Source organism: Phacochoerus africanus, chromosome 2 (assembly GCF_016906955.1).
Source record: "Phacochoerus africanus isolate WHEZ1 chromosome 2, ROS_Pafr_v1, whole genome shotgun sequence".
Lineage (NCBI taxonomy): Eukaryota > Metazoa > Chordata > Mammalia > Artiodactyla > Suidae > Phacochoerus > Phacochoerus africanus.
The window spans coordinates 218742842-218757106 of record NC_062545.1 but is presented as its reverse complement, the minus strand read 5'-3'; the positions used below and the strand labels follow the sequence as shown (position 1 = coordinate 218757106).

Sequence of the window (14265 nt, the reverse complement as noted above, 5' to 3'; positions counted from 1 at the left end):
AGTATCTAGACCACAAGTTGCTCCAAGAATAAAATGAAGTACTGTAGTGGGTTAAATAGTGTTCCCCCAAAATTCCATGTCTGCCTGGAGCCTCAGAAAGTGACCTTATTTAGAAGAAGGGTGTTTTCAGTTGTAATTAGTTAAGATGAGGTCATACTGGAATAGGATGGGCACTAACCCAATGGCTGGTATCCTTATGAGAAGAGGAAAGGCTATGTACAGAAGATAAAGTCATGTTATGATGAAGGCAGAGACTGGTATGATGCAGCTGTAGCCAAGGAATGCCAAGGCTTGACAGGAACCCAGAAGCTAGCATTCTTCCCTGGAGGCTTGAGCAGGAATATGGCCATGTGAAACCTTGATTTCAGATGTTTAGCTTTCAACATTGTGAGAGAACTATAAGTACAATGTCTATTGTTTTAAGCCACCCAGTTTGTGGTAGTTTGTTACAGCAGCCCCAGAAAACACATGACCTCTGTAAATTTCTCTGTACATAGCTGGAACATGCTGGTATTCTTTCCTCCCCTTTTCACATTACTCCTAAATGTGCGTGCACACACTTACACACACACACAGTTTAAGACATATCTGCTTGCAGAGAGGCAATGCTGAAAGTAAAACCAAAACTTGTAGATTGGGCCTCAGTTAGTTCCGTAGAATCAGTTTTGGTTTGAATTGTCCTCCCATTATAAGAAAGGCTGAACTGGATGAAGATATCTTTTCTTCTCTTGCCTAATGTACCTTATCTACATATTTTTTCTGTTATGCATGCTCATATGTCCTTCTGCCAGCTAGAAAAAATCTTGGTTGGAGCTACTGCTTGTTGCAGTGGTCTGGGCAGCAATCTAGGTTTTTTTTTTGTCTTTGTTTTTGTTTTGTTTTGGGCATTTGTTTAGTTGACTTCTATGAGGGAATCTGACAAAGAGCAGCTGTTTGTTGTTCTACTTTCCTTTGTACCTTTGCCTGAGGAGCCCTACCAAGTCCTGATGTGAGTATCGAGTGGGTTGAGAGTTTCTTGTACTTTGAGTTGGTGTTGTAGTCCATGATGAGGCTATCACAACCAGGTAAGTGTGGGCACACTTTCTCTCCACGTCATTGGAGGCAGGAGAAACTGCCTGAGAAATTGTGCTCAGTGGCACAAACAAGCTAATTTCCTCCTGTCTTCAAAATAGAATTTCTTTTGCTTGTCTTATGCTTGTTATTCTTGTTGAGCAGTTTTATGGGGTGATTTTTTTTCTGCACAAAATAAATGTGCACTGAAAAAAAGTTAAACTCTTTCTTAGACCAACTCTCAGCTTAGAATTTTGGAGAGTTAATGGAACTTAAATGTTTGTTTTTTTACATCTAACCTCTGTTTGTGATTATCCCTTTGGTAGATAGCATTCCAGGCTAGCCTGTCTAACATCTGTTTGTGATTAACCCTTTGGTCAGCAGTTAACATTCCAGGTTAGCCTGTGTTTACAAGCTATGTTCCAAGAGTAAGCTGTTTAAAAAAAAATTATATTAATTACATCAACTTATAGAAAACCATTATTTAATGAAAGCATGATTTAGGCCTACTCAAATATTATTCTATATAAAATGATGAAAGAAATGTTAGAAAATGAAGGAAAACTGCAACCATTGCTAGTTACTGTTCACTACTCAGGAGCACATAGTAGAAAGAAGATGACAATGGACTCATGAGAGAAAGGGTTGAAGTAAGGAGGTAAAACTTGCATGAAATCACCTACAAATAATATCTTCTAACCCTGAAATTCTATGGTTCTGTGGAAGGAAATGATAGACATAAATTGCACAGTAAAAATAATGCTCAGTGTGAGCAGAAGTCAGACAGTTAGTTGCACTGAGTGTCAAATGCAAATTGACCTCTTCTTTAAGCTTCCTTGAAGCCTGATTCTATGAATAGATGAACCATCTCTCTTGCTTGCTGTCAGTACTGCTCTATTTGCTTTCATTACCTGAATTCTCACCATCAGCAGGACCTTCCTTGCCTGTTCTTCAAGTATCTTCTCCCCAGATTTTGCTTGTCTGTGAGACTTTCCATTAAACTAGAGCTCCTTATAGGCAAGGACCACACCTCTTATGTTCTCTGAATCCCAAGTGCCCATTATAGTGCCTTGAAATATGCATGGTGCCCATTGGGTGCTGGTTGAGTTGTTGAATTAATTGCTTTGATGAAATGGCAGGTGAATTGCCAGACATGGAATGTTTGCATGATATACTGGGGCCTGTGGGGTTGATCTGAAAAGGAGGTGGTGAAATATCCTCAGACAGTATTAGGGGTCATGCTTTACAGTTGACTTGCTTTAAGATGCATTGGACAGTGATCCATAGATTGTTGTGTGTCATTTTTATTCCACATGACAATGTCCAAGTACACCACATGCCTTAATTGTGGCATATTTGGGTTACCCTGTAATGAGGTAACTGCAGCCTGACCTCCTCATGTCCTACCCTGCTCTACTGCAATGGGGCTCTCTCCAGTTGTGTTCCTCTAATCTTTAAATCAACTCATAGAATTCCAGAATATATTAAAGAATCTGAAAATTTATCCAGCCCCAGTCACCTCAATGCCCCCCTACCCTCTCTGACACCCCTATGGGCTGATTCCCAGTTCTTACTTTCCTGACCTCTATATTATTAACCACTCCACTTCTCAGGATTTTCTTCCCTTGGCTCTGAAATACTGTGATAAAGAAGCTTCTCACTTTTAAGACCATTTCTTCTCTCCTTTCTTCTCTGGTCTCCTAATATCCAAATTTGGGGGTATTCTTCAGAGTTCAGACCTTTTCTTTCTAATCTTTTATGCTCTGCCCCTCAGAGAGTTAATTCATTCCCCAATGTCAACTAGCATTTCCATGTTAGAAATAAATTATCTTTGGAGTTCCCACTGTGGGTGCAAAGGGATCAGTGGTGTCTCTGCAGTGCCAGGATGCAGGTTCAATCTTCAGCCTGGCACAGTGTGTCCTCAGCATTGCCACAGCTGCAGCATAGGTCATAACTGCTGCTCTGATCTGACCCCTGGCCTGGGAACTCCATAGGCCATGGGGTGGCCAAAAAAGAAAAAATAATAATAATTTATTTTTATCTCTAGGTCCTTAATAATGTCCAAACTCTAGACCTGCATATTTCTTGACTGCCTTGTATTACTTTGTGACTCAAATTCAACTCGTTGTTTTCTCTCTAAAAGTCAATTCTTGATCTTATATTTCCTTTTTTCCCTCAAGTGACATCGGTATTGTCTTGAGAACATCGACTTAAAAAAAATGCACAACCTGAAATTTGAGAGTTAAGTTTTATTTGGGACAGAATTAGGACTTAAGCCGGGGAGAGAGCATCTTTTTGTTTATCCACTCCAAATGCAATAGTTTGCATCTACTGACCCCAAACTCCCAGTCCATCACACTCCCTCCCCATCGACAACCACAAATCTGTTCTCCATGTTCATGAGTTTTTTTCTTTTCTGTAAATAGGTTCTTTTGTGCCATTTTCTTACATTAGATTCCAGATATAAGTGATATCATATGGTATTTGTCTTTCTCTTTCTGACTTACTGAACTTAGTATGAGAGTCTCTAGTTCCATCCATGTTGCTGCAAATGGCATTATTTTGTTCTTTTTATGGCTGAGTAGTATTCCATTGTGTACATATAACACTTCGTCTTAATCTATTAATCTGTCTATGGACATATAAGTTGTTTCCATGCCTTGGCTATTGCAAATAGTGCCACAGTGAACATATGGGTGCATGTATCTTTTTCAAGGAAAGTTTTGTCTGGACATATGCCCAAGAGTGGGATTCCTGGGTCATATGGTAGTTCTATGTATAGATTTCTAAGATACCTCCATACTGTTCTCCATAGTGGCTGTACCAGTTTACATTCACACCAACAGTGCAGGAGGGTTCCCTTTTCTCCACACCCTCTCCAGTGTTTGTTATTTGTAGACTTACTAATGAAGGCCGTTCTGACCAGTGCAAAGTACTACCCCATTGTAGTTTTGATTTGGATTTCTCTAATAATAGTGATGTTGAGCATTTTTTCCTGTGCCTGCTGGCCATCCTTATGTCTTCTTTGGAGAAGTGTCTATTCAGGTCTTCTGTGCAGTTTTCAATTGGGTTATTTGGTTTTTTTGGTTTTTGTTTGTTTTGGTATTTGGTTTTTTGTTGTTTTTTTATTTGTATTTTTGTTTTTTTGTTTTTTGTTTTGTTATTTTTTTGTTGAGTTTTATGAGTTGTTTGTATATCTTGGAGATTAAACCCTTGTCAGTTACACACTTTAAAAAACTATTTTCTCCCATTCTATATGTTTTCTTTTTGTTTTTGATGGTTTCCTTTGCTGTGCAAAAGCTTGTCAGTTTGATTAGGTCCCATTTGTTTATTTTTGTTTTATTTTTATTGTCTTGGGAGATTGACCTAAGAAAACATTTTTAAAGTTGATGTCAGAGTATGTTTTCCCTATGTTCTCCTCTATTAATTCAATGGTGTCTTGTCTTACGTTTAAGTCTTTAAATCATTTTGAGTTTATTTTCGTGCATGGTGTGAGGGTGTGTTCTAGTTTTATTGATTTACCTGGGGCTGTCCAGTTTTCCACGCACCACTTACTGAAATGACTGTCTGTTTCCCATTTTACATTCTTGCCTCCTTTGTCAAAGATTAATTGGCCATAGGTGTCTGGGTTTATTTTTGGTTCTCTATTCTGTTCAGTTGGTCTATATGTCTGTTTTTGTACCAGCACCACACTGTTTTGATTACTGTAGCTTTGTGATATTGTCTGAAGTCTGGGAGAGTTATACCACCTGCTCGGTTTTTGTTCCTCAGGATTGCTTTGGCAATTCTGGGTCCTTCATGGTTCCATATAAATTTTTGGATTGTTTGTTCTAGTTCTGTGAAAAATTTCATGGATAATTCATAAGGGATTGCATTGAATCTGTAAATTGCTTTGTGTATTATGACCATTTTATCAATATTAATTCTTCCAATCCAGGAGCATGGAATATCTTTCCATTTCTTTGAATCCTCTTTAATTTCCTTGATTAATGTTTTATAATTCTCAGCATATAAGTCTTTCACCTCCTTGGTCAGGTTTATTCCTAGGTGTTTAATTTTGGGGGGTGGTGATTTTAAAAGGTATTTATTTTTATAGTCCCTTTCTAATTCTTCATTGTTAGTATACATAAATGCAACCAACTTCTGAATGTTAATCTCATATCCTGCTACTTTGATGAATTCATTGGTCAGTTTGAATAGTTTTTGTGTTTTACGGTTTTCTATATATACTATCATGCCATTGGCATAGAGTGAAAATTTTACCTATTCTCTTACAATTTGGATACCTTTTATTTCTTATGTTTGATGGCTGTGGCTAGGACTTCCAGTACTGTGTTGCATAAAAGTGGTGAAAGTGATCATCCATGTCTTTTTCCACATTTTTAGTGGTAAGGCTTTCAGCATTTCTCTGTTGAGTATTATACTAGCTCTGGGTTTGTCATGAATGACTTTGATTATGTTAAGGTATGTTCCCTCTGGAGTTCCCGTTGTGGTGCAGCGGAAACGAATCTGACTATGAACGATGAGGTTGTGGGTTCAATCCCTGGCCTCACTCAGTTGGTTAAGGATCCGACATTGCCTTGAGCTGTGGTGTAGGTCACAGACATGGCTCAGATCCTGAGTTGCTGTGGCTGTGGTGTAGGCTGGTAGCTGTAGCTCCAATTAGACCCCTAGCCTGGAAACCTCCATATGCCCTAAAAAAAAAAAAAAAAAAAAGGTATGTTCCCTCTATACTCACTTTGGTAAGAGTATTTATCATGAATGGATGTTGGATTTTGTCAAATGCTTTTTCTACATCTATTGAGATGATCATGTGGTTTTTGACTTTTCTTTTGTTAATGTGGTTTATGATGTTGATTGACTTGCGTATATTGAACCATCCTTGTAAATTTGTGATGACTCCCACTTGGTCATAGTGTATGAACTTTTTTATATGCTGCTGGTTCCATTGGCTAAAATTTTGTTGAGAATTTTTGTGTCTGTATTCATTAAAGATATTGGCCTATAATTTTCTTTTTTGATAGTATCTTTGTCTGGTTTTGATATTAGGGTAATGGTGGCCTCATAGAATGTCTTTGGAATTATTCCTTCTTCTTTGACCTTTTGGAAGTTTTAAAAGGATGGGTATAAGTTTTTTGCATGTTTTTTAGAATTCGCCTGTGAAGCCATGTGCTCCTCGACTTTTGTTTGTAGGGAGCGATTTTTTTTTATTAATTAAATATTCAATTTCTTTTCTAGTGATCAGTCTGTTCAATTGATCTTTTTCTTCTTGATTCAGTTTTGGTGGGCTGAATGTCCCTAGAAAGTTGTCCATTTCTTCTAGGTTGTAAAATTTGTTGGCATATAATTGTAGTAGTCTCTTATGTTTCTTTTGTATGTCTGCAGTATCCATTGAGATTTCTCCTTTTTTCATTTCTTATTTTGTTTATTTGAGTTCTTTCTCTCCTCTTCTTGGTGAGTCTGGCAAGAAGTTTGTCAATTTTATTGACAGCTCTTTTTTTAATTTATTTTTTTCTGAATCTCTATTGTTTTTTGAATCTCTATTTTATTGATTTCCTCTTTGATCTTTATGATTTCTTTCCTTCTGCTGACTTTAGGCTTTGTTTGTTCTTCTTTTTCTAATTCATTTAGGTGGTGGGTTATGTTGATTTGAGATTTTTCTTCTTTTTTGAAAAAGGCCTGTATTGCTATGAACTTCCCTCTAAGAACTGCTTTTGCTGCATCCCATAGATTTTGAATGGTTGTGTTTCTGTTATCATTTGGCTTGAGGTATTTTTTAATTTTCCTTTTGGTTTCCTTATTGACCCATTGGTTTATTAGTAGCATGTTGTTTAGTCTCCATGTAGTCAGTTTTTTCTCATTTCTTTTCCTGTGGTTAATTTCTAGTTTCATACCATTGTGGTCAGAGGAGATACTTGAAATAATTTCTATGGTCTTAAATTTGTTGAGGTTAGTTTTGTGCCCCAGTATGTTCTCAATCCTTGAGAATGTCCCATATGCACTTGAAAATAATGTATATTCTGATTTTTTTTGTAAGGTCTTGAAAATATCAATTAAGTCTAACTTTTCTTTTGTGTCATTTAGGATCTCTGTTGCCTTATTGATTTCCTGTCTAGAGGATCTGTCCATTGATGTGAGTGGGGTGTTAAAGTCTCCTACTATGATTGTATTCCCATCATTTTCTCCTATTATGTCTGTTAGTATTTATTGTATATATTTGGGTACTCTTATATTAGAGGCATATATGTTGATGAGTATAATATACTCTTCTTGAATGGACCCTTTTATCATTAAATAGTTTCCTTTTTTGCCTTTCTTTATGGCCTTCATTTTAATGTCTATTTTGTCTGATATGAGTATTGCAACTCCTGCTTTCCTGTATTTCCCATTCACAAGAAATACCTTTTCCCATCCTCTCGCTTTCAATTTATATGTGTACTTTGCCCTAAGGTGAGTCTCTTGTAGACAGCATATTATAGGCTTTTGCTTTTTTTTAATCCTATCTTGCCATTCTATGTCTTTTGATTGGAGCATTTAGTCCATTGATATTTAAGGTAATTATTGATAGATATGTATTTATCACCATTTTAAACAACCTTGTTTTCCAGTTGATTCTATGTTTCTCCTTTGCTCCTTTCTCTTTCAGTTAGATGGTTTCCTTTTATTTTATGCTTGTTTTATTTTCTTTTTAGTTTTTGTGAACATATTATTTGGTTTTGATTTGTGGCTACCCAGTTTTTCAAGTATGTTAATCCCTTCCACTATCTGCTTGTGGTTCCTAATAGTCACATAGACTCAAACAAATTATAAAAAAAAGAGTCTAGATTTTCTTACTTTCCTTCCCCACATTTTATGATTTTGACATCCTTTTTTAATATCTTCATGTTTATCCTTTTGCTGTTCCTTGTGTTTATTGTCGCTTTTACAGAAGGTTTTTTTTTTTTCCTTTTAGATCTGTATATTGGCTTACTGAAGTGATTACTTTCCAATTGTGGTTTCCTCCATCCCATTTCTTCTTCTTTATTTTTTATTTAGAGGAGCCCTGTCAGTATTTCTTTTAGAATGGGTTTATTATTGCTGTACTCTTTTTGTTTTTGTTTTTGGAGAAATTCTTTATTTCTCCTTTTATTTTAAATGATATTCTTCCTGGGTACAGCATTCTAGGGTGCAAAATTTTCCCTTTTAGAACTTTGACTCTATCTTGCCACTCTCTTCTGGCCTGTAGTGTTTCTGTAAAGAAATCAGCTGATAACCTTATGGGGTTCCCTTATAATTAGTGCTTTATTTTTCTCTTGCTGCCTTTAGAATACTCTTCATCTTTAACTTTTGCCATTTATTGTTATTATTATTATCATTATTTATTTTATTTTATTGCTTTTTAGTGCTACACCCAGAGCATATGGAGGTTCCCAGGCTAGGGCTTGAATTGGAGCTACAGCTGCTTGCCTACACCACAGCCACAGCAATGCAAGACCCAAACCACATCTTTGACCTACACTACAGCTTACAGCAATGTCAGATCCTTAACCTACTGAGTGAGGCCAGGGATCAAACCCACAACCTCATTGTTACTAGTCAGATTCACTTCTGCTGAACCACAATGGGAGTCCTAACTTCTTCCATTTTTATTATAATATGTCTTGGTGTGGAACTGTTTGGGTTCAACTTGTTTGGGGCCCCTGTGCTTCCTGTATCTTGATAGCTGTTTCCTTTAGATTTGGAAAGTTTTCAGCCATAATTTTTTCAAATATATTTTCAGTCCCCTTTTCTTTTTCTTCTCATTCTGGAATCCCTATTATGTGTAGATTGGCCATCTTTGTATTATCCCATAGATCTCTTATATTGCTTTCATGTTTTTTCATTTGGTTTTCTGTCAGCTGTCCTGATTGGGTGATTTCCATTATTCTATCTTCCAAGTCACTAATTCATTCCTCTGCATTCTTCATTCTGCTCTTCAGTGCCTTTAACTCAGCTAGCATCTCTGTAAATGAATTTTCTAATTTTTCTTGTCTCCTCCTTATATTTTCTGGTTCCTTTCTAAAGTAATCTGTATTATTGTTCATATCCACTCTTAATTCTTTCATATTAACTCTAAATTCCTTCAATATTTTCACTATCTCCTTTTTGAACTTGGTGTTAGACTGCAGATGACTGTTTCATTGTTTGCTCCTTCAGGGGAATTCTTCTGTTCTTTTAACTGGGAATGGTTCCTGAGCTTCTTCATTTTGCTTATATTTTTCTTAATGTGTATATTTAGGGAAAACAACTACTGTAGTCTTGGAGGGCTATTTATATGCAAGAGCATCACCTAGGTATTTTGTGAGGGCTTACTGTTTATTTTTGATATGAGGACTGCTTTTGATTTGGATGCTTGCTACCTCTTTCCTCAGTGTGTGCAGGCTGTTATCCCCTTGATAGGGTACTGTGTATGCTTCCAGGAAGATGGAGGCAATTGGCAGGGCTAGTAGCCAGGGACTTTTTGCTGGGCCCTTGACAGTTGCAAGGACCTAGAGGAAGGTAACACAGATTGCTTCCAGTTGCAGGACCCTGGGAATTGGCAGTGATCCTCAGGCATGTGTCAGCAGTGCATGGAGCATTTGCCAGTGACAGTGGCAGGGGATGTGCATTCCTAGCAAAGTGAGAGCAACAACAGGTCGTGCTTATTTGTGGTTCCCTCCTCTCTGCCAACCTCTGAGGTGACTGGGGCTGCAGGTGGTGCCTGTTCATGGACCCCTACTGGTGGCAGGCCAGGCACACCTCTGGACTCTGAGATGACTGAGTTTTCCCCCACTGCCTGTAGACCATGCAAGATGTGCCCCATTGCACTTTGCCCACGCAGGAAGTGCCACTACCCATAGCCTGTGCAAGAGGGGCCTGTCACATATATCCCACACACGTCTCCTTGCCACCCATAGCCCCAGTCTCTGAGAGTCCATGCATGTGCAGAGAAAGACATTCCTATGGCAATCTGCCCCTCCTCCTCTTGCCCTCCTCCAAATGGTTTCTTGTGTCTCCTGTGGGCCCAGATCTCCTCCCAGTTTCCCTCGATGTCGTGCTCCACTCCCCAGCCCTTGTATCATCATTTGCTAGCTCCTTCAGGCTGCCTCTTCACCACCAACTCTAGTCCTCTCCCTGAAACTGACCTCTGGAGTCTGAGTCTCAGCGCCCAGCCCCCTTCCCAGAATTTCAAGCTATGGTGTCCCAGGAGGTGGTACTGATGTTCTCTGTGGCTCTCTTTCTGCTTTGCCTTCCTCAGTCCAGCTGCTATGCTTTTCTCTGAGGCTTTAAGGTCCCTCTGTCTTGCTCATCTCCCTGTCGGTTAGGTGGCTTCCCAGGGTGTGAGTTCCTTTCCTCTTTCACAGCTCCCTCTCAGAAATGCTGGGCACATCCTGATTTCTTTCTCTTTCTCTCTCTTTTTCTCCTTTTGTTCTACCCAATTATGTGGAGGGTTTCATGCCCTTTCTGGAGGTTTAAGGTCTTCTGCCAGCACTCAGTAGATGTTCTGTGTGACTCATTCCACCTGTAGATGGTTTTTTTTTATGTTTGTAGAAGGTGAACACCAAGTCTTACTCCTGCAACATCTTGATCCTGCCCCCACGTCACTCAGTTTTTGAGAGACTTTCATTGCCTCCTATTGGCAGTGCTACCTGGCATTAAGCCCTGGACATTCTTGTCTCAAACTGTATTTCCAACCAGATAATGCTATTCACTGTCTCCCTCAACATGCCCTATGTGTTTGTACCTCTAAAACTTTGTTCCTGGTTCATCTGCAGTGCCCTCAGGTATAGTTCTAATTCTCCAATTTCTACCAGCACTTCAAAGGCTCATTCCAAATCCTACCCATCTAGGAAGTCTCCTGTCCTTCAGTCACCTTCAGGGTTTTTGCATCATTATGCAAAGTACTTTACTGCACCTCTTACTATTCTTCATGTGTATGAATTTTAAACTTCTATGTTTTAAAATCTTTAAGGTTTAAAATTTTCTTGGATGAATGTTTCTATCAATTCTCTACAGTCTAACACAAAGATTTGCAAAAAAAATGAGATCTCAGTGTTTACAGACTAAAAAGTTGAGATTCAATTTGAATTTAAGGTAAATTTGAACTTAAGTTAAATTGACTAGACTAGCACCTTAAGACTACATACTACATATGTAGTATTCCCATGCTTCAGAGAGTTTAGAGATTGAATGCTGAAAGATTAGTGATCCAACTCTGAAAAAAAGCCACTGTTTAGAGTCCCTAAAATCTCAAATGCCTGTAGGTACTAATAGGTAATAAAATGTGTGAATGCAGCTGGGTATAATACAGTAGGGAGTGGTAACGCCTGGAGCAAACTCTGCATGCTTGCCAAAGGCATTCAGATACAATTGATTTTAAAACATTTTTAGTTACAATTCCTATTTTAGATAGGTGGCTTCACAGACAGTGATTAATTTAGGTATTTCAATTCAGTTTGGTGTGTATTTATCTAGGTCTTCATAAACACCCATAGGCTGTACTAGACACCTGGGGAAAGGGAGGAGCCAAATGAATTAAGGCTGGCAATGTTCAGCAAAGAATAAAGTGTTAAACAAGATAAACCTTTTTACTGGTTGTTATTATACAAAGAAATTATTTGCTACAATTCTCGAGATATTTACATAAGGTGTCTGTTCCTTTGTTATTCTAGAGACCAGAGAATTCTTGAAAGCATCCATTCTGTTTTATTTACCTCTGCATACCAGAGCTTGGCACATAGAAAATGTAGGGTAAATGTTTTGAATAAAAGAAAAAGAATTAAAACCTCTGTGCATTATTGCAGCACCATGAATTTCATTTCATCTATCAGTTAAATAGATTTCAGCAGATAGATGAAATGGCAAGAAACTGGGCCTGAACAATCAGAAAGTGAGCTTTCTAGCGCCTATAACGATGTTTGATCCTCTTGCAAATTTCTCTTGGAAAAGTTTTCTTGCTTTCATTTTCTGCTTACAAACTTCTCAGAATTTATAGAAATTTTCTTGATTTTTCTGGAAAAAGACTTCCTAATACAATTGAATAAATTGATATTAGTATCTTTTATCTAGAAATAAGCAGAATAAGATCTAAACATCTACTAAACAGAAAGTTAGACATAGCTATTAAATACAAGAAGTACTCTGAGAGATACAACAGTTCTGCAAACATTACTTAGGAGGCACAGGGGAGGATTTATGAAGAAAGTGGTCCTGAGTGAGTCTTAAAGACTGAGTAGACTTTACCAGGTGAGATCTTCATAGGTTAGTGAAAGGAGTGGTCATATTACTAATTCATGTGAATTTTAGACCAAAGATCATCAATAACCCTCCTAATAATGACAATGAGTGTGAGGAATTCTTCACCATTTACAGTGTATTTTTCTTATACCTTGTCTACAAGTATTTGTTTATTCTTACTGAGGTGTGGTTAAGAGCCTCCCATGTTAGAGAATTCCATGATTTCCAGTTTCCACCTGTCCCAGTATCACCATGTTAAAAGGGGCATTTGTGGCTCTTAGACCACAGGAGCATGATTTAGTCATTCAAAAAATATTGATGAGGCGCCATCATGTGTGGCATCAGCTTTTTAGGATGCCAGCAATATAGGAAGGAACAAAAACAGAAAGAAATTCCTGCCCTCAGGAAATTTAATCTTCTTGGACAGAGAAGAGAAACAGAGGAAAAAGAAGCAGCAGCAGAAGCAAAAGCATAAGAAGTGGAAGCAGAAGAAGAAAAAAGGGAAGGAGGAGGAGAAGGGAGAAGAAGAGAAGGAGGAGGGAGGAGGAAAAAGAGGAGGAAGAGGAGAATGTCCATTGAAGTTGGAACCTTTCACATGCTAATATCCATAAACTCTTGAAGATTTTTCCAAGTCCATGATGAGAACATGGCCGACCAACCAAACTTCACATTACTGGCTATTGGCTCTGCCACAACATAGGCAACAAAGGTTATGCAATTCCCCACACTATTTTGTGTCCCTAATAATAAAATGCCTAAATTCTCAAAAGTTTAGTTTTTTGTCTGTGTACCCATTCATATATATGCACCTTTATAAGTTGAAGTTTATTAATTATCTCCAGGGTATCATTATCACTTTCTTAAATAACTTTTAGAGGGGAAGAGTAAGAGAATTAAGGTCAGTCTTGCATATCTTAACTTTATCTTAATCACTGGTGAGCAACTGTTACTGATATGCAGATAATACTTATGGTAGTTAGAAATGGAATCATGCTTTTATATCTTAAAAAATAAAAATATTTGTGGTTCATCAAAAATCTGGATATGTTATGCTCTTGAATGTTACCTAACATGATGAAAGAAAACATTTGAGGTTATTAAGGGCTACTACTTGCATAGATGGTACATGAAGGGCACCTTGGAAATTACTTAGTTCGTCATTTCTTTGACGGAGAATGAAAAGTGAGTTCCTCAGGCAATAGAGACAGCAAAGACTAGTACTCCTATCTCCTACTGCATGGCTCAGAGCTCCCTTGACCACACCAAGAGAAGAAGCTTTTCTAGTGGTGTGGGTGAGAGCAGAAAGGAGGCAGTAATTTGTGCAGAATTTTTCAGAAATCTAAAAAGAGTAACTTTCACTTCTTCTTACCCTCAAGCCTGATCATCTCCTGACTGAAGAGGCCCTTCTTGACTCCTCCTGGAGCAACGAACCAGAAAGTATTCTCAAAGCTTATCCTATGCCATTCTTCTCTGTTTTAGATCATAATTTTACTTCAACTTTTACAATATTTTCACAGGCATAATTATCAAGAATTATATAAAAATTCATTAAGAATTATCCAGAAATTAAGAAATTCAGCTAAACTGATCATTTGATTAAAAACCACTTTTTCCACTCACATTCCAAAGTAGTCATGAGAAGCCAGCTTGCCTGATATAAAGATAGCTACAATGAGCACCCTCTGCTTAATGGAAAGGCTGGCAAAAACAAACATACACAAGGAATACACAGTTTAGGTGAAAATGATGAAAGGGGGATGTGGTTGTTTGAACATGCTCTTTGTATGGTGAAGAAGAGCATCACAGTGCTCATTTGGCCAAAGGAATGCCTTACACAGGGATGCTCTGTAAATGGTGCATTGAGTTCATTAATTTTGGCAAAGCACTCCATAAGCTCTCTAAACAAATTCTTTCAGGTCTTGCCTGTCTGAGTGTGAAAGAGTTCATACTTCTCTAATATTAAAGATGCCAAGAACCTGC

General features: G+C 37.8%; 1 protein-coding gene across 3 annotated transcripts in view; it reads left to right on the top strand.

Annotated features, from left to right (window-relative positions):
- Positions 1-688: 688 nt before the first annotated feature.
- The window catches only part of PDCD1LG2 (programmed cell death 1 ligand 2), a 67889-nt gene continuing 54312 nt past the window's right edge, over positions 689-14265 (top strand). For all 3 annotated transcript variants that reach the window (XM_047767678.1, XM_047767677.1, XM_047767676.1), the window contains exon 1: positions 689-988. The gene's annotated coding sequence lies outside the window, so the exon portion shown is untranslated. The remainder of the gene's footprint in view (positions 989-14265) is intronic.